Here is a 19,898-nt window from a genome sequence, read left to right on the forward strand (position 1 = left end):
TGAAGAAGTATGGAAAACTACAAAATCTCTCTGCATGAAAAAGGAAAGCAAAATAAAATAAAAAGTTTAAGAAGAAAGAAGTTTTTCCTTAGCTACTGCCAAGTATCAAATTAGTTTCTGTTCATTTGAAGACTCACTTTGTATTAACTTTTCTTCTGACATTACAAGAAACAGAACTTGCCTGAGGCTTCATGCTTTAAAGACTATTTCTGAGACGTTTTGCCTGTAATTGTTAGTTGTCATGAGGTCGCCTTGCTCTTGGATCACAGTTTGTGAAGAGAGAAATCTGAACAAACATATTATTTTTAAAACCATGCTCATACACGGTAGCAAAATGTCATTCATGTTCCATTTCTGCATAGTGATCTTTTCTCTGCATACATGAGATATATACATAATGGTATGCTTAAAGGGAAAAATATGTATTTGAAAGAAAAAAAAACCAGTTCAACAGTTTAAAATGTAAAACAAAGCTTATTTACCCAAAAAAGAAATCTGTATCATTCCCTATGATTCTCCTCGCCTCCAGATTGTGATGGAAAAATGAAGCAATTAAAACAAAACCAGGAAGGTTTTTAAGCCTGCTTGGAGCATTAAGACTGAAGGGCACTAGAGTGTTAAAATGTACCAATTAATCCTGATTCTGTTCCTTACTGGACACACTGGCAAGTCAGTGAGGATCTGTAAGCACAGCTCTTAACTGAATTTATGACCAGGTAACGAAATGGTTGACTCTGAATGCAGCTTCTTCTAAATACTGCTGAGGAGCAACTGTTAGTAATCATTAATAGTAATTTTAGAAAACCATATTTTCCATTGTGAAAAAAAGCTAAGTATGAGATTTACTTTGCACCTGTCACAACCTTAAAGTTAGAAGGAAGCAATCCTAAAGTAAGTGCTCAGGTTCCTTCTACATTCAATGGAGAGAAGTGCGGGCTTCCAAACACCTCTGAAGGGAAATTTCAGGCACCTAGTTTTGTTGTCTAAAACTACGTGCTTAGGAGCATTTTCTTACTATGTGTGGATTACATTATTATTGAAGGTAGGACCCTGTAACTCATTTTGCATAGTTTGAAAGATTCAAGAAGAGGAAAGCTGGCTTTCTTTCATTCCTTTTTCTGCAGGAGGATATCCCAAGGCAAACTGACTCATATGCAACTTACGATCCTTCTAGGAACATTTCCTCCAGAAACACATTCTCCGGTCAGCACCTATGAAACTGTATGAAAGAAAATTAATACAAACACAACCAAATAGTTGTAGTTGCGAATACACTCCTGAACGAAACCCTCATCTTCTTCCCACTGGAACAACCAACTAAACAATTGCGTAGGTACCAGATAAGCCATGTCACCCTCTGGACTTCAAACCACAGCAACCTCACAGCTGTGTTGTTGGCTGTTTAGGCAATTAGTGAACAATACTCATTAGTTTCTGAGTAGTGCCAGAGATTCCTTACTTAGAAGATGGGTGTAATATTATGCTCTCTTATCTGACATAACTGATGGAATCTTTAGCTATGACTTCAGCTATCCTGCACAATTAAGACCAATAGCTGAAAGTAATTCCTTTATGAGAGCTGTTAGGCCAGTGAAGATTATTAAATATAGAATGGTTTGGGTTGGAGGGGACATTAAAGATCATCTAGTTCCAACCCCCCTGCCATGGAGAGGGACACCTTTCCACTAGACCAAGTTGCTCAAAGCCCCATCCAACCTGGCCTTGAACACTGCTAGGGAGTGGGCAGCCACAACTTCTCTGGGCAACCTGTTCCAGTGTCTCACCACCCTCACAGTAAAGCATTTCTTCCTATACGATTTGTTTCTACAAAAAGCAGACCTCTATGAGTGGAAAAAGTAGCTCTAAGTCTTGTATTTTTTTATCTTAAATAAGGTATCTGGAAAAGCACATTGAGGAATGCTAGGACTTGTGCAATATCATGTAACTTTTCAAATTACAAGTTATGAATTTATACTGCAAGGTTAAACATTTTTTGTAGCTTTTCAGTCTGACAGTACAAAGTGCTAGTTATACATGACATAATGAAGTCATACAAGACAAATGAATTATTCATGAAACTGTTCATACTTCTGAAAATTCTGAAAATTTTTGCATGTATTATATTTCACATATTATTCTACATAACTGGAAAGAAAAACTGGGAACAAAATGAGTGGGAGAACTTCACAGACAAATAACCCAAACCACACGAACTTTTCTAACTGTAACCATTTCTCAGATTGGTGTGGCTCAATCTCACCCTGTCAAATTCAGGTCTAGTAGTCTTCTGTTGTTTGGGATGGATATAATGACAAAGTAGTCTCTTAGCATGTTTGAGATGGATATAATAGCAAAATAAACTCCTAGCATGCTGCAAGAACTTGAAAAAAGGGACACAATAGATCTTTTTCTCAGAGCTACTGTATCACAGAATATAGAACATCTACTGAATCTAACCTTCACACTTGAATCTTATCATGACACTTTCTCCCTTAAAATGATACCTTAATTAGGTGCATCTCTATCTTTAAATTATTATAGACAAAAAAGAATATGAAATAAATCATTCCCAAATTACTTTGCTTGGTGAAACCTGGTGTTTTTAAGGTGAGCAAACAATGAATTTATCTTTTTCATATAATGTCATCATTTATTAAAGTTACGTATTTCACTATTGAAAGTAAGAGGGTTTTTTCCAATAGAGGTGACTCTTCAGTGATTTCTGTGCACGTATTCTTGCTCTATTCCTGAAGAATGTTCCATTTATGAGACAAAAAAAATAAAGAACTGTTTTATGAATTCAATTATAACAATGGAGGAAAGAATGAGCAAAGCAGAATGTTAGAGTAGAAAAATTTCCTTGCAATGGGCAAGGCACTACAAATACACCTAGTGCACTTGAAAGTATGGTTTTTGTTCTCTGTGATGAACAAAAATGCATAAGGCAATTCAGTCCTTTAGAGGTCTGAATTTTGTCTGCTTTGATATGAATACGGAGACAACTGTTTGGAGTGCTATTCCTGATAAGAAAGAAAGTGAAGAAGGAGAAGGCATTTGAACAGTATAGGGATAGTCACACTTGTAACGATTAAACACAGTTTCATGCAGAGTAATTTCAAAAGCAAAATCATCACAAAGGGAACAAAGTGTACTTTTACAAGAGCTTTATCTGACATGAGAACACTACTCTAATGTTAGTAACATATGATAGTTTCATAGTGTCTGTTTTGATTGTTTATACAATCTACTATCTGTGCCACAGTCCTAATAACTACAAAACTAAGTATCACATATTTCTGCATTCTTGTACTTTTCCTTCCTCATCTATATTCTCAATTTTTAAATGTTTTGCTATTAACTATGTCTACTCTTAACTTCCAAAGAGAAGAATCATGGATGGGTAGAAAGCAAGACTGGGAAGGTAAACCTTAGTAGACTGAGAGGGAGGTACGGAAAGACTACAAACTGCAGATTTACGAGGACCCAGAAAGGCTAAGACACCACTCTAGGAAATAAGTTTCAACATGGGCTTGTTTCAAAGTTTTCTGAATCACTTTGTTATTTCATCTCAGACAATCACATGATAGTGATTTGCAAGGTAGGTGGAAAAACTCCATGCAACAGTACAGGCAGGGCTAGAAGACAGCTTTGCTGAAAAGGACCAGTGAGGAAGCTGTCTTCATGGCCCATAAGTTCAACATGAGTCAGCAATGTATCCTGTTGTGATAAAGGTTAACCATGTGCCGGGCTGCATTAGCAAAAGCTTAGCCAGCAGGTCAAGGAAGTCGGTTTTTTCCCTTTATTCAGCACTATGAAGGCTGCATTTGAAATAGAGTGATCAGGTCAGGGCTCCCCAAGATGAGAGATGTCAAACTGGAGAGAGTACAGCAGAGAGCCACTCAGATGGTTAGGGGGCTGGAGCACAAGTCATAGGAATAGAGGCTGAGAGGAACTGTATTTGTTCAACCTGCAGAAGAGAAGGCTATTGGGGGATCTACTTTATTTCTTTCATTGTTTAAAGAGGGGTTATAGAGAAGACAGAGACAGTTTGTTAGACCTGTGCAGCAAAAAAGACAAGAGACAACTGTCACTAGCTTCAACAAAATAAACTCCAATTGGACATAATGAAAAAATTATTTCCAAAGAGGCATTAGGAACTGGAACAGGCTGCCCAAAGGGGTTGTGTCATCTCCACCATGGAAACATTCAAAAAACAAGTGAGGAAGGCCCTGAGTAACTGCAACTACAGTTGAAGCAAGCTCTTTTATGATCAGGAGTTGGGACTAGCTAACCTTCAGAGGTCTTTTTCAACCTGAATTATGTTATGAACTATGAGGAAATCCATTTTCCTCCTTATCCACAGAGCAACTACAATGCCATAATTCTGCAGTCATTTTTATGCAGCATAGACTAGCTGAATAAAGAGATGCATTCCTATTCCCTTGCCCAGACATCCATTCCCATCCTTATATGAACTCCTCACTTGTGCCAACACAAAAGCTTGTGCTTCCAGGTGGTAAACTAGGCAGAGAAACAGGTCCAAGTTAAAAATGGAATATTTATTTTGCCTGCCCCTGCGCCATCACCTCCCTTTGTCCAGCACAACTGTTTGTGTGAGCACAGCAGCAGGAAAAGTAATCTGGGGAAGGCTGAAATGCCTCTTTTGGCAGCTTCAGTGGTTTAAAGTGATGGTTAAACTACAGCATAAATTTCTCTAGCTTATTCACAGCCGATGCCCTTCAGCTCTCTTGTAATAAACTGTTTCTATGCGTATAATCTGTCCTTGTGGTTTCTGCTCAGTTAGCTCACCTCAGCTGATGAGCTGTGGCCTCTGTGGCATGTTACATCTGCTGTGTGATATTAACCATGTCACAAGCCAAATTTTCAAAAATGTCAAACAATTTTTCATCCCTCATTTTTTTTAATTCCTTATTTACAGGACACTAAGGGCCTCATGTGCCTTAGAGGGGCTCTAGCTTTATTAACTACAACATCATGACAAGATTCAAACCCACTGAAAGTGATTTAAGCTGGACATTTTTTCTTCTTTAAGTGGAGGAACCTAAAAGGGCTAGTCACTGAAAAGACTGTGCTTAATCCCTGTGGTCCATATCTCCATAAGCATAATAACTTTGTTACTTTAAAGGACAGCATGAGAAAAAAAAATGTTAGTTTTGGAAAGTACCCAGATAACGCAGTGATACAAAAGCATAATGTTAAGAGCTGTTGCAGGGGGCTGCCACCTCCAGCAGCTCCAAGCCAGGGGATGCCTCCTGCCCGGCTGCTGGAGCCCAGCCTGGTGCATGGGGACCCCAGGGTCTCTGCCCAGGCTGAGGAACGTGGCTGCCACTTTCCCCTTTGCAGGTTCAACCAGCAGAGAAGCTGAGCACATATCCCAGAGAGAGACACACACACACACACACACACACATGGGGACACACACACACACAGAGGACACTGACAGGGCCAGTCACACAGCCACAGACAAGACGCTGCTTCCATCAGCACCCATGTACAGGACTCACACAAGACACAGGCACAGACAGCCACATCCCCTCCTCCTCTGGGGCTGTCAGAGACAGAAGGTCACTAGTGCAGCACACACTCCACACCCTCCAGGTTCACACGCACATTTGCAGATCTCCTGAGCACCGGCACGGCCCCTCTGCCCAGCCGGCACCCCTGCCTGGATCTCATCCCCCCTTACCCGCCCCATGGGTCCCCAACTCACCTGATGGTCCTGCTGGGTGCTCGCTGCACACACGCAGCACTCACATGCTCGTTCCACAGGCACCCCACACTCGTGGGTCCCCCCAAATATCAGCATGGACCCTCCACCCGCCTGATAGCCCTGCCCAGACCTGGGGCCTTCTGCTCACCAACTGTCCCAGATGGGAGTTTGCCAGCAAATCCACACACACACCCCATGCACACTCAGTTTGGGGAAGGTAGGGCATTTAGGACCGGAGTTTTTGCTTAGCCACAGATTCAGTGTGCAGCTGCTAAGAAGTCATTTGAACTGCTCTAGTCCTCAGTTCCTTTTTCTCTGAGACGGCGGTGAGCCTGCCCGCTTCGCAGTGCTGTTCTGAAGATCAGCGCACTTGAGTTTTGAGCTGGTCAGACATTCAAGTCGTAAGGCCTGGAAAAAAAATGAGAATACCTTAATGAAGATACTGAATAAAAGCTCCCTTCAAAGCAAAAGAAAGGAATAGGGAAGATTAAAATAGGCACCTCGCCTAAGAGGTTCAAAGCACAGAAGAGAAGGAGGGAATTCCTTTTACCCAGCCTCAGTCAGGTGCTAGCATTAGCAGGCTATCACAGAGGTAAAAGAGAATCAACTTACATAATCTTCAGAAAGCAATTCATGTTACGTGTCGTTACTTGTTAGGGGCACTTCCTTGGCCACATCTACAGTAAGAAGACTTCCCCGGTCCAGGCATACGCTGATTCTCAATCAGGGCTAGACTTAATGCATGTACCAACCTCTCATCTACTACTGGGCACTCACAGCAAAGGAATGCACATTTTGGGAGGACAGCCACAGCACATTTCAGTTGTTCCCTTATCTAGAAGGATGGGAACTATATTAAAATGAACCACACTAGAGAGGTATAAACACAGCCTTTGTGACTGGTTTTTACAGCCTCCGCTTGCTTTTTCATAGTCACCATGGATCTGTATCTGTACAAAAACTGAACTTGGGTCCTAAATTCCATTCCAGTAATGTATTTGTATCCTTCACACCATGAAAAACTAAGAAAACAAAAAACATCTAAGAACTTCTGTTCTTAGCCTAAGTTACTTTGTTCTGTGAACAGATCTAAGCCTAAGTTAGGATCACTGAGAAAAGCATGCAGACTACCTGCCTCTGAAGAATATGAGATACTCACGCTATCACCCCTGGCTCTTAACCCTTCTCTATTTCCCTTCTCATATGATTGCTCTTGGCTGACTGTTCAGTCTGGTCTCTATTTTTCAGTTTGTGAGTTGTCTAGGATTTCTCTACCTCTTGAAAGAGATATAAGGACTGCCTCATGAGTGCAAAGGGGGCCTTGGTGATTAGTCTCCTAACTTTGGTAGCATGAATCTCCAAGTAGAAAGACAATTGACAAGTAAGATGTATAACACTACAGGACTTCCTACTCTGGCTGCTACATAATGACTACCTGTCATTAAAAGCTTCTCAGAAGTTTTTAATAAACTCAGAGAAAATTGCAGTGGTTGGTGCCCCAGAAGGCACAATCAGTTTTATAATGAATTTTTGCGGTCTTTGGACACCTTGATGTTCATACAACACTCAAGATACATTCTCATATTAATTTAGGCTTATTTCCATTAAATCTATCCCTTTATCAGGAAAAAAAAATAAAAATTATTTTATATTTGAGGAATAATATATACAGAAAATCCACATTCCCATACTATGTAAGATAATTAGATATTCTTTGTTTCTTTATTAAGATTGTTAAGGTCAGACATGTCCTCCCAGTAGGCATCTCTGTTAAGATTACTTACCTACAGTCAACACTTATCAGCTCCACAGAGTTCTAAAATGTGTCACTTGGCTAACGTCGAAGGATTTAAAGGAGAACATACTAACTCAAGTAAACACTTCATATTCTCAACCACTTGGTAATGCACAGGTGTAAAGACAGGTTTAAACTTTTGAAGACTTTTTTTAGACTTTTTAAACTGCATTGCTAGTCTTCACTTCTTTTATTGCTTTCAGCTAATTGTCTGCTGAACACTGAGAGCAAGCATGTGTAATGAGAAGAAACAGAAGAGGAGTCATAAAACATATGGACTGCATTTTTCAAAATTAGGCATAATCTAGTGTGTATTTCTAAATTACGCATATAGAAACTAATAGTAGGTAACTGACCGTCTGCAACACCAAGACCTGACTTGTACTGCACAGCAGGTACTGGAGCCATGAATTAACTGCATATAGCAAATTGTGAGTATCTAGTTTTGAAATTCTAGCCTGTATATCCAACAAGTAACAGTAACAAGTAAACCATGTTTACCCTTGTCTGTTTAAATGGTACTTACCCAAGGAAAATGGACAGACATTTTTAAATGGCTGTTTTAGCTCCTTTCCTCTCCATCTATGGTCATGTATTCTATAAATTCAAGAACAGAGGCTACAAAAAACAGTTAATATACTGGAGTATGAAATGTTCTCTGTAGGAAAAAAATAAAAGAAAACTCACAGACAGCTTGTTTATGATTAGAAAGTGTAAACATGCATCTATTTTATTTCACTCAGTAATCCTCTGACACAACTTGTGATGTGTTTGATCAGCAGGCTTCTTGTTCATCTTCCATCACAGAAGTATCTCTCCTTTCCTCAAGGGTATTGACAGCTGGCAGCAATTGAAGCCATCTAACTGTCAGCATCTCATTTAAAGGGAATGACATTCAGCTAAAAAACTCCAAAATGCCTTTAATTCACTGTACTGTACTGTGCATCTCAATGAAAAAATACATCCTCACTTAGAAAAGGAGACATTTAGACCTTTTTTTCTAGGAAGGGTTTTGTTCATTAAACAGTACTTCAGAGGTGCATAGCACATGGCATCACTTGTTCTTGAGCAGACTTCAGGCATAAGGCAGCTTTGTCTATCATAATCCACTTTGGATATGTTGTCTTTGAGTTAAATAATATGGAGTTGTTCTCTTCAGAATTAGTGTAATTGGTTTATCTGTGGCCTTTCAAACAGAAGAAGCATATTTCAGCAAATCACACTTTAAAAACAAATCACTCCACCTGTCTGGCTTTTTGGCCTGTTCATGGCAAGCCAAATGTAAGTTATCCCATAATGTGCTGGAGTAATTTTCCTTCTTCTATCTCGTTTTCTAGGATTCTCAAAGAAGAAAAGTCAAACCAACAAGGTTGTTAATGACAGAGACGGAAGAACTTTTTCTGAGAACTGCAAATGGCATCTAGCTTTGTCAACATCTTGTCCTGACTTTAGAAAATGTTGGGAGTTTAGTCTTCTAACCAGTAGTATGTTAAATACCCTGGAACTACAAAGTGGCTCTCCAGCAATTCCCGGCCTGTCCCAGTGTCAGGTTTTGATATAGTGTAACTCTCTGGAAAAGCCAAAAGGCCAACCTGAATGCCTCATTGCTCTAGAGAATTTTATATGTTGCTGTACCAAAGGACTAACCAGGATCAGTGATGGGACTGGCACAATCTTTTTCTGTGATGTATGCACACTGTCATCACTTGTAACTTCTGCAGAGTAGTAGGAACAATTTCGGTTTTTACTTAACATGCTGATAATTGTCCTGGTTACCAGAGCATGAACAGATCTGTATCCAAATTTGGACCCATGTGTCTATCATATGCCTATCATCTCTTTTGTCCTTCAAGTCTGTAGTGTCAGAGCACTGCTGACCCTTCTTAAGCCTATTTTGGCGCTCCTTAATTCAGTTCCCAGGCAAATGCTAGCTACGTCATGCTTTTATGTGTTAATTCTGTATCTTCAGTGGTGTATCCCAGTTTCCAGTTTCAATCTGGACTTTTATCAGGTGTCTTCTTTCCTGGCATTATACATTTGGCTCCTGCATCACTCAGACTCATATATTTTCAGGTATTTTTTTTTAAATGCATCCTTCATGCATTTCACACTTATGTGGAAGGCCCCATTCTCAGTCAGTCTTCATAGTGTATTATCATGACAAAGTTATTTAACAATTAGCTTGAGTTAATTAAAAACTATGAAGCATAACAATTGACACAGGACCACATATAGTCAGAAATAAGGGACCTTCTGATTGTCTTCCTCCGCATTCAGTGCTTAGATGGCAAATGTAAGTGTTCCTTAAATTTTTTATTTTCCTTTCACGTTCCAGGTGAAAGTTCTAGTGATCTTTTACACGGCCTATTTTTCAACTCAGACTATATTTCCTCTACCATTTACTCACTGTACATGTGTTCAGCCGCCACAGTAGGGCAAAGTGGTTAGACGAGATCTTGTTTATTCTGTGACTAGTTCTAAATGCTTCTGCATAATAGAATACAAGTTATTGTAGTTCCTTCTTTGGCTCTCTAATTCAAACCCAGCCATTTATAATGACAGCTCCTAATTCCTCATGTTTTTCTCTCTCTTTTAGCATGACTTAAGTGTACTTGCTATAGTCTGAAGCAATTAATTTAAAAAAACAACAAATAAAACAAACAAAAAAAAAAAAACACCCTGAATTTTCAGGTCAGTTCAAAAGGTTGGATATATCCTCTATTTCATATTCATTGCATAACCTCCTGGTCAGACTCACCCAACTGATGCAGTGTGAATTACGGGTCTTTTTTTGTGCTAAAATTCCACACTGAAAGAGATATGCAACACCATGAAACACCTGACGCTATGAGTTGTCCAATACCAAAATGATGAAAGACCAGTTCTGGGGACTGCAATCAAGGGATACAGAAGTCACATTGACTCAGGTTGCTTCTATGGACTATTCTATGAAAGAATTTATCCAGCAAAACCTTGGAGTAGGGGAGTGCTGGTACTGCTATCTAGTCACTCCCAGAATAAATAACTCCATTGATCCAGAAAACTGACTACATTTCTTGCAGGTATAAAAATTAATCAAAATCTCATCTGTACACTTTCACAATACTCATTTTAAAATTGTGATTCCTCTGCCATTTTTTTTTTATATCTGTGTGCTTTTCCAAGCCTTTTTTTCAACAACAAGTTAATTTTTTCACATAGGATTAGAAGGCTTGCATAGAGCAGTTAAATAATAGTTACTCATTTTTTTTCCAGTTCTATTTCTGATTCTCTTGTGCATTTTTATACCTTGGTATTGTAGAAGGTCTGTGCCTTTCTACAGATATCCTAAGCTGACTATTGCATCAGTCAAAGCCTAGGTAAATCAAGAGTAGAGAGATTAAAAAATGTCATTAGTGCAGCTGTTTATTACTTTTCCCTTGAGGTGACATCAGATATGAAACCCTTGCAGCTTAAAACTGAGCCAAGTTATATATTGCAGCAGATTGCCCATCTGGTGTGACTTCAGAATATTAAAATCTCCTGCAGGCTATCAGCACAAGGACCAGTCAAAATCTTTACAATCATCCAGACATCTTATTTCACACTACACAGAGTTGTGTGATCTCCAATTAAGATGCTCAAAATCATCGTCATTAGCTTGTGATGAATGTTGATCATATCACCCAACCACAACAATTCTGCATTTCATCTGTAACTGTCCAGCTAATACATAGTTACTGAAACGAGGTTTTGCCTACAATCCAGGAAATCAAGAACTGTCATTTACAAAGTGTAAAATCAAACAACTTCCTAGACTCTGTTGAACACTGTCACTGTAGATTAATGCGATTACAACTCCTAAGAGATTGCAAAGCCATGATTTACATAAGACTGAATCTGAATGAATATAGCTTGTATAATCTCCCAATTTAAAAGAAATGGTTGTACAATGACAGACTTCGGTTCTAGATACACAGGCCAAGTTTTCCATGTACAGTTCAAACCTATAAAATACCACAAGTCTGAAAGCTTTATTGAACAATGTCAACTATAAAATATGGATTATTTAGTAAATATGGTGAACATAATTGACAAATTACAATAGGTATTTAAGAGACTTTTTGTCCTATTTGAAGAGTGGAACATTAAGTTTGGAAAGCAAGTATTTTTTATTCTGATACATCTGTTCTGGTTAATTTTCCCATGTAAATGCAGGCAGAAGGTCTAGAAATCAAACAGAGTTTAGCTGTTCTAGTTTTTGCATGTAACACAAATACCAAGCTCTGTGTATTAATCAAGATGTTTATTATTATAAAATGCCAGGGTCCTAGAGCTGTAAGTGTTTTGAATGAAAACAAGGTAATGCACCAAAAGCGTGCTGTCTCTTTGTAGAAGAGAGACAGGAGATAGAGACTAAATCAGAAGCAACACCAAACAGTGAGAGAAGCTCGAGTTAAAATATACATTTCTGTGGGCATACTGGCAATGGAGAATTTTAATGAAAGATTCAAAAAGGAATACTTAAATTGCTTGCAGATGCTCACAGATGACCTTCATAGAGTGAATGCCATCTGGGGAGAATGCACAAAAGTATTTGTTTAGAAATCTAAGAAATTAATGATGGGACTGATTAGAGAGTTAATTTCTTTATATTACAAAAAATCCCAAGGTTGAAGGGGAAGTTTTGTAAGTGAGAAAAAAATATATATTGTAACAGAAAAGGGGGGAAAAAAGAAAAGATGAAAGAGAAAGATGCAATAATTTTGTCACGAAAATGTGCTAGAACATTTAGGTTGGTAGCAGCATCAATCATTTTAATCACCGTCCAAGTAAGTCCGTACAACAGGAGAGTATATTTGCAACTTAACACTCCCCACAGTTTTTGAAGTAGTTTAATATCCATAATGATAACAGACTGCAGCAAAACGAATAAGGGAAGTAGTCATTAACCCTTTTGGGAAAAAAAATCTGTCTTCAATTTTTGGACTATCAAAAACTACTGTCAAAGATGTGCAGATTATCTTGGAAGTATGATTATTTCAAGTTTTATTCTCTGAGGATCATAAGAGAATTTTCTTGTTAATTTCAAGGAGTTATTAACATTGCTATTTAAATATTTCTACATTTTCTGAATTAATATGAATATGTCTAATACAATCTAGTGAAAGGGAGTGAATTTATTGACTGCAAATTGCTGAAGTCCCCAGAATAGTTTGAGAAAATGAGATTTACCTCACTTAACTTCAGCATATAAAAGGTAGTCATCTAGTGTAAGCCAGGTATTGAATCATCTTCTATAGTCAGTGATGACAGAGAAGGATCTCTAGAGGTTCTTCTTTCCATTTGTTTCAGATACATAATTTAAGAGTGGATGAACTGCCTTTTGTAGGTGCTAGTTTCTCTTCACTAACTGAAGTGAGAGCTTCAGTTCAGTGTTACTTCATTAATCATAGAAAGAGCTTAGCTTAGTTCTTTACCTTTTAGATTGCCCTAAGCTGGAGAACATTAATCTCCCCTATGTATAAATGCTACAAAAATCGTACATATTTTATTTGTTTTGTGGCGCCATAGTACTTGGAAAGACTTTCTCATTTCAGGTATACTGACACTCATCCCCAATACCATTACTGATTTGTGACACAAATCATCATCACATAGTTGCCTGATGGTCTGGACTGTTGGTTGAACACAGCTACCTTTCCTGGGCTGGTCTTGCTTGCCTTGCTTGGGATTGGTACAATGGGCCTTGGCTAGTGAGGCCCCTTGCCCTGCTGGCCATGGTATCTCATACAATCATAGAATCACAGAATAGTTTGGGTTGGAAAGGACCTTTAAAGGTCATCTAGTCCAACCCCTCTGCAATGAGCAGAGACACCTTCAGCTAGATCAGGTTGCTCAGAGCCCCATCCAACCTGACCTTGAATGCTTCCAGGGATGGGGCATCTACCACCTCTCTGGGAAACCTGTTCCAGTGTTTTACCACCCTCATTGTAAAAAATTTCTTCTTTATATCTAGGCTGAATCTACCTTCTTTTAGTTTAAAGCTATTACCCCTTGTACTATTGCAACAGGCGCTACTAAAAAGTCTGTTCCCATCAGCCCTGTAAGCCCCCTTTATATATTGAAAGGCTGCAATAAGGTGTCCATGGAGCCTTCTCTTCTCCAGGCTGAACAACCCCAACTCTCTCAGCCTTTCTGCATAGGAGAGGTGTTCCATCCTTCTGATCATTTTTGTGGCCCTCCTCTGGACCTTCTCCAACAGGTCCATGTCTCTCCTTTACTGAAGACTCCAGAGCTGGACACAGTACTCTGGGTGGGGTCTCACCAGAGCAGAGCAGAGGGAGAAAATCACCTCCCTCAACCTTCTGGCCATGCTGCTTTTGATGCAGCCCAGGATATGGTTGGCTTTCTGGGCTCTGAGCGCACATTGTCGGCTCATGTTGAGCTTTTCATCCTCCAGTACCCCCAAGTCCTTCTCTGCAGGGCTGCTCTCAATCCTTTTGCCTGTATTGATACTGGGGGTTGCCCCAACCCAGGTGCAGGAACTTGCACTTGGACTTGAACCTCATGACGTTCACATGGGCCCACTTCTCGAGCTTGGCCAGGTCCCTCAGGCATGTCAACCTCAACACTCAGCTTGGTGTCCTCTGAAAACTTGCTGAGGATGCACTTGATCCCACTGTCTATGTCACTGATGAGATATTAAACAGTACTGGTCCCAATACAGACCCCTGAGGGACACCAATTGTCACTGATCTCCATCTGGACATTGAGCCATTTACTACTACGCTTTGTATGTGACCATCCAGCCAATTCCTCATCCACGGAACAGTTCATCCATCAAATCCATATCTCTCCAATTTAGAGAGAAGGATCTCTCTCAGCTCCCCATCCCTTAGGGAGAGCTGGCTTTCACATGCCCTGACACTTACACAGAGGTTGAGATTTTGCTTTCTCTAAATTCTTCACTTATAAAGTAACAGAAACCATGTCAACTGGCCTGTGTTTTTCCTTGCAAATACATTTTGGCTTCAGAAGTCTTCATTCTGTCAGGTCGTGGTACAATGAACCGAAAAAATCCTAAGACGCTATTGTCAACTACTGCCAGCTGAGAAGGATTGCTGTGATGATTACAATTCCTCTTGTCTACCTTCCCCCCAAATACCTGAGAGTTAGTTACGTCTCTAGGTCTTATAGGATAACCTCTATATCACAATTCAACAGAATCATCTCCCTGGTTTCTGCAGAAATATTTTGTAAAAATAAGTGAAAGCATTAATTTTTCTTAACCAACAGCTCTCATTTATTATAACATAGGTGAAGGAAAACGGAAACTTCTGACGTTTATTCTGATCCACACCTGCCATAAAACTGCCACTTAAGAAACTTCTTAGAAGAAACTTAGTTTAGTAGCTATGCTGCACTGGAGGAGTACTTATGATACAAAGTACACCCTCCAAGTACATTCTTCATCTTCCTATGACAAGAGATGGAGCTTCTATGTAACGTAAGAAAGGTAGCATATTGCACTCTGTAGAAGCGTACGACTATGTGTGCTAGGGAGCCATTAAAACTCAGGTTGTTCACTGAAACATGCCAACGAACAGAGGATCAAAAAGTAATACACAGATCGGATAGCAACAGAGTGACTTCTGTTACCCACAAAATTGCTGATTACATTTCATATAGAATATATTTCAGGAATTCCCAAAATGATATATATCATAGAATCATAGAATGGTTTTGGTTGGAAGGGACCTTAAAGATCATCTAGCTCCAACCCCCCTGCCATGGGCAGGGACACTTTTCCACTAGACCAGGTTGCTCATTTTTTAAATGAGAGGAAGCATTTTTCTTAATGTACTTGTATAGTACTTACTGTAGCTGAATATTAAGTTGCAGTAACCATGATATTATTATATCCATTATTCTTGCGAGAGGAAGAACTAGAATGAGAAACTTAAAGATGGATTAGAATAAGAAAATCAAAGATAAATAAAAGCTATATAAACAAATTATAGTCAATTTTGAGACTTACATAAGTAACTCATAAAAAGCATTATTTATGCACATACATACATGTGTTTATATATCTCTTTCTCAAAACGATGTATCTGTTAAAAGAAAATAAGGGATTTCTGAAAGCAGTTACTATCATGCCCTAGTAAAAAGTAATAAAAATTATCACAAGTAAAAATGAAAGACAATCTTAGAAGGAATTTTGGAAAGTGAATCATAAAAAAAGACATAAGTATATTAAAAAAGGAAAGCTATGAGGAATTGAGAGTTACCTAGAAGTAATGGAAGATAATTATAGCCCAGCATTCTGGCATAAGCTTTAAAAACTTTATAGTAAATGCCCTGAAAAATCTCTATCCTAGATCACACTACTGCAGACCCTTATATTCACAAAAAACTTTATCACAATTTTCTCCTCTGGAAACATATTTATTTTCTTTTGAGAAAAAATGAACTATTTGCAATAATTTTACTAGGAACATTTTATAGTATAACAGCAGAATAGACGAGGTTTGAACAGCTCATTTAATTCTTCAGGCGGCTCTGAAAATCCCACACAAAGTATAAAATTATGTAACAGCCATTATTGCGGCCCATGACACTCAGACCACTTACAATTTATAATTTATATCAGCTGTCAGGCTTGGCCTAGTCCCTTCGACTAGAGAGAGAACTGAAGATAATTTGGCCCATAATTAAATTACAAACCTGAACTTTATAATAACGTAGTATGCAATGTATCCTAAATAGTGCCACAAATCACATCTCCAATATCCTCATAAAGATCCATTTGATGAACTGTATAATGGACTTTTTTACTGATTTTTTCCCATCTAGGCAGTATCTTGAAGAAGGTACATTAAATTTCCTCAGTTGAATGAGAGGCTAGCCTAAAATATTTTGTGAGAAATTATTAGCAACATGTAATCCATAATAAACTGATGAAGCAAACTACTTTCCTGCTTCTTATATCCTCATCTTTAACACGGTAACTTTAAAAGCTTCAGAAAGGAGAATGGTGCTATTCAGACTACAACTACTTCTGAAAGTCATTAATTTAAATTCTAGCTAGAAAAGAGAGAGAATAAATCTGTTGCATGCAAAATTTTGTTTGACATTTCAAAAAGCTGTGACTGATATAAAATCAATAACAGGATTGTGACATATGCTGTCTTCAGGGTTGCCCTTCTCATCTGTACATTCTTGAGTAAAGACAGCTATACAGATATACCTTTAGGATCTGCTAAAACCATTTGTTTTGTTGCTTTCTTCAGTAACAACCCCCATGTAAGAATTAAAAATATATAAAAGTATTTTAAAACCAAATCTCAGTGAAACCAAATCTTCATTTCAGCTTGAGTCCTTTAATTACAACTTTTTTTAAGTGCCTGGAATTTACTGCCATGCATAACTGAAAAAGAGCCCTGATGTCCTTTGTGTTTCTCTAAAACCTGAACGTTTTTTTATAACCGGTGCAAGATCCATATTGTATTGGTACTTAACACTGATGCTTACCATTGTGCAGGTGTGACTGACCAAGATGCCTAGCAATTAAGAATCAGGATCAAAGTCAACAAGTTTCTGTTTTCCAAAAGTATTTCGGTTGGTAGCAGGAATTAATTGCAAGAAATACGACCTTTTTTTTTTTTTATGAGAAAGGGAAGAAAATAACTGTTTTCAGAAGATACTGGTTCAGAGGTTTTTAAGAAACAAGAAATATATGTGCTAAGAGGTCTGACTAGGTCAATTTTACCAAGTCTGTGATCCAAATGGCTCAAAGCTGTTTGTTCTACAGACAATTCAACACACCAGATAAGACAGTATTTTCTTTAATTATCTGTCATGTCACAGAGCCCTACTTCCACCTAAAATATTCACAAGTATTAGACAAATAGTAACTGGCACACACCTACTTGTCTGCCAGGGTGCCAGTGAACGATGGTAAACAAGTGTTTTGAGTACTTCAAACTGTACATAGTGCACTGGGCAGTCAGACAGGTGAGAGTAAGAGCAGGATTTTAAAAAAGCATCATCATAAGACAAGGAGCATCATACATTCTTAAAGCATTGCATGACTAAAACAATCTTCTTACCAGAAAAAGCCCCAAGGAATCTCAAAGAAAGTGACTGGGTTTTAGGGTTTAGCCTAAACTCAGTTGTCAGATTTCCTTTAAGCAGATTCATAACAAACAGAAGATTTCCTGATGACGAGCTTAAGCAAAGCTTAAGGAAAAATTCAATCCTTTGTAAAAAGACTATTAAACCCCAAAATCTTTTTTTGTCACATTTTAGCAGACTCATAACTCTGTAGCTGTTCATTACTAAGTTCATAACTATAACTGTACATCAAATATGTCTAATAGTTTTTTCCCTTGTAAGAACTTCAGGCTAGTGTCTTATTCAGCTGCAAATTTCTAGTTGCTTCCTTTTTCTGATTGATAACCTATGGATTCTAGCTATGGATTTTCATTTTTTGTAGTCTATGCCCCAAACAGACAGCAGAGATGACATAGTATAGTGGCAGTGACACTGACTAAATGACACTCAAATGATGTCCAAAAAGCTGCAAAAATTCTAGCTGCTTGTTTTACAGGAAAAAACAGTAAATTTTCTTAAATAAAACTTTATTGTTTGAACAGAGCATGAATTTTCTCATAACTGTAACATAAATTTGTTCATTTATTAGTATGATAAACTAGTTAACAGCCAGGTTCCTTAGTAGATTTAATAGGCTAGACTAGACCAGACCAGAATAGATGAACAATTTGAGATTTTATACACTCATTATCTTAATAATGGAATAACAGGCTTTGTGAACCACCCACACTGTGAAAATTAAGTAACATGTTATCCATAGGTTACATCTAACGATATTATATTGTAATACATTTAAATTATTAATGATTGCTCTTACAATATGAAAATGCAACTGTTGAAGAGTTCCTTAGATAACAAACAGCATCAATTTTCTCTGTAAGACATGAAGACAGGCTGTGTTTTTCCAACATAATTTTTATCAGCATTATGAGTTTGACAATCCTATAACTTGGTGTAACTACTTTATTAACTGTTAATAAATAAGATGTTAGGAAAGATATAAGATGCATATTCTGTTGGTATGGCTTACAAATAGCGGTGCAAGTTTGAGGGATTTGGGATAGAATGGCCTGTTTGGTGTTTTTCATGAGAGAAGGAAGAAACCACTTTCCTGAAAAGACACGTCCATCTGCCATTTGCCTTGCATCTGCCAAGCCACAGAACCATGGCTCTGGAAGGTTTTGCTTGTTAGAATACTTAAATAGTGTTAGTAATAAAGACAGTTAAACGGGTGTGCTTGCTGTATAAAAACAACATTGCTCACAATATCCTTCATAACTTTTATGCGACATTTTAAGAGGATGAACCTAATTAAAGAACAGTTAATTGACTGTTTTATCTTCTTCTTATAGGCAAGAACTGGGTGTCTCCAAATCAAATATGGAGAACTGCCTAAACTCAGTCAAAAGCCAGCCTGCAAACACAGTGCACAGGGATTTATTTGAAAAACTGATTCCCTGGGACAATGAATATTAGGAGGGTATTCTTTTTTTTTTTTTCCTTTTTGGTTTAAGACCTGAGTCAGAGTATATAAAAAAAAGAGATAGAACAGAATGGGAAGAGTATAATTAAATCCATCAATCCAAAGGATCAGTTTTGCAAATATCCATATGCTTAACTTTACGCACTTGCTTTGTCTCACACTTTTATGATTGAAAAATTCTCATTCCAGAACAAAAATAATGCAAAATTGCCAAGCTATATGCATGCCCCAAACAATATGCATGCTAAGTATAATCTCTGCACAATTATAGTATTACTGATTAATTTCTTTCTCACCATTTTTTCCTCAGTCATGATTAATCTTGGCCAACTAAGCTGCTGGAAGAGTGTATTTGTTCTGTGAAGCACCTAACAAGCGCAAGAGGGGTAGTATAAAATAATAATAATTGATCAAAAGTACTAACATTTACTTTTGGCTTAGTAAAACTGTCTGATAAATTATTCCCCTTAGTGTTTCGCTATTATTGCAATACAGTACCTTGAAAGTGATATATTGGCGTAAGCCATTGTGTTCTACCACAGTGCAATTAGAAGGTCCATTTAAACAGCTTTATCATACACATACATAGGCTGATTAATTTTCTAATCAAATGTTCCAGGAAATCATTAACCATGACATTAAACAGTGTTGTGATAATTACACTCTCCACAAAGAATTCCAATATAAATTTACAAAACATCTATAGAAATGTGCCAAAGGACAAACAGTTTAACATATACAAATAATTCTGTTATCTACTCTACATAGCCCCACAGCTCCCTAGCATTAAA

The sequence above is a fragment of the Nyctibius grandis genome, chromosome 2 (genome assembly GCF_013368605.1).
Source record: "Nyctibius grandis isolate bNycGra1 chromosome 2, bNycGra1.pri, whole genome shotgun sequence".
Lineage (NCBI taxonomy): Eukaryota > Metazoa > Chordata > Aves > Nyctibiiformes > Nyctibiidae > Nyctibius > Nyctibius grandis.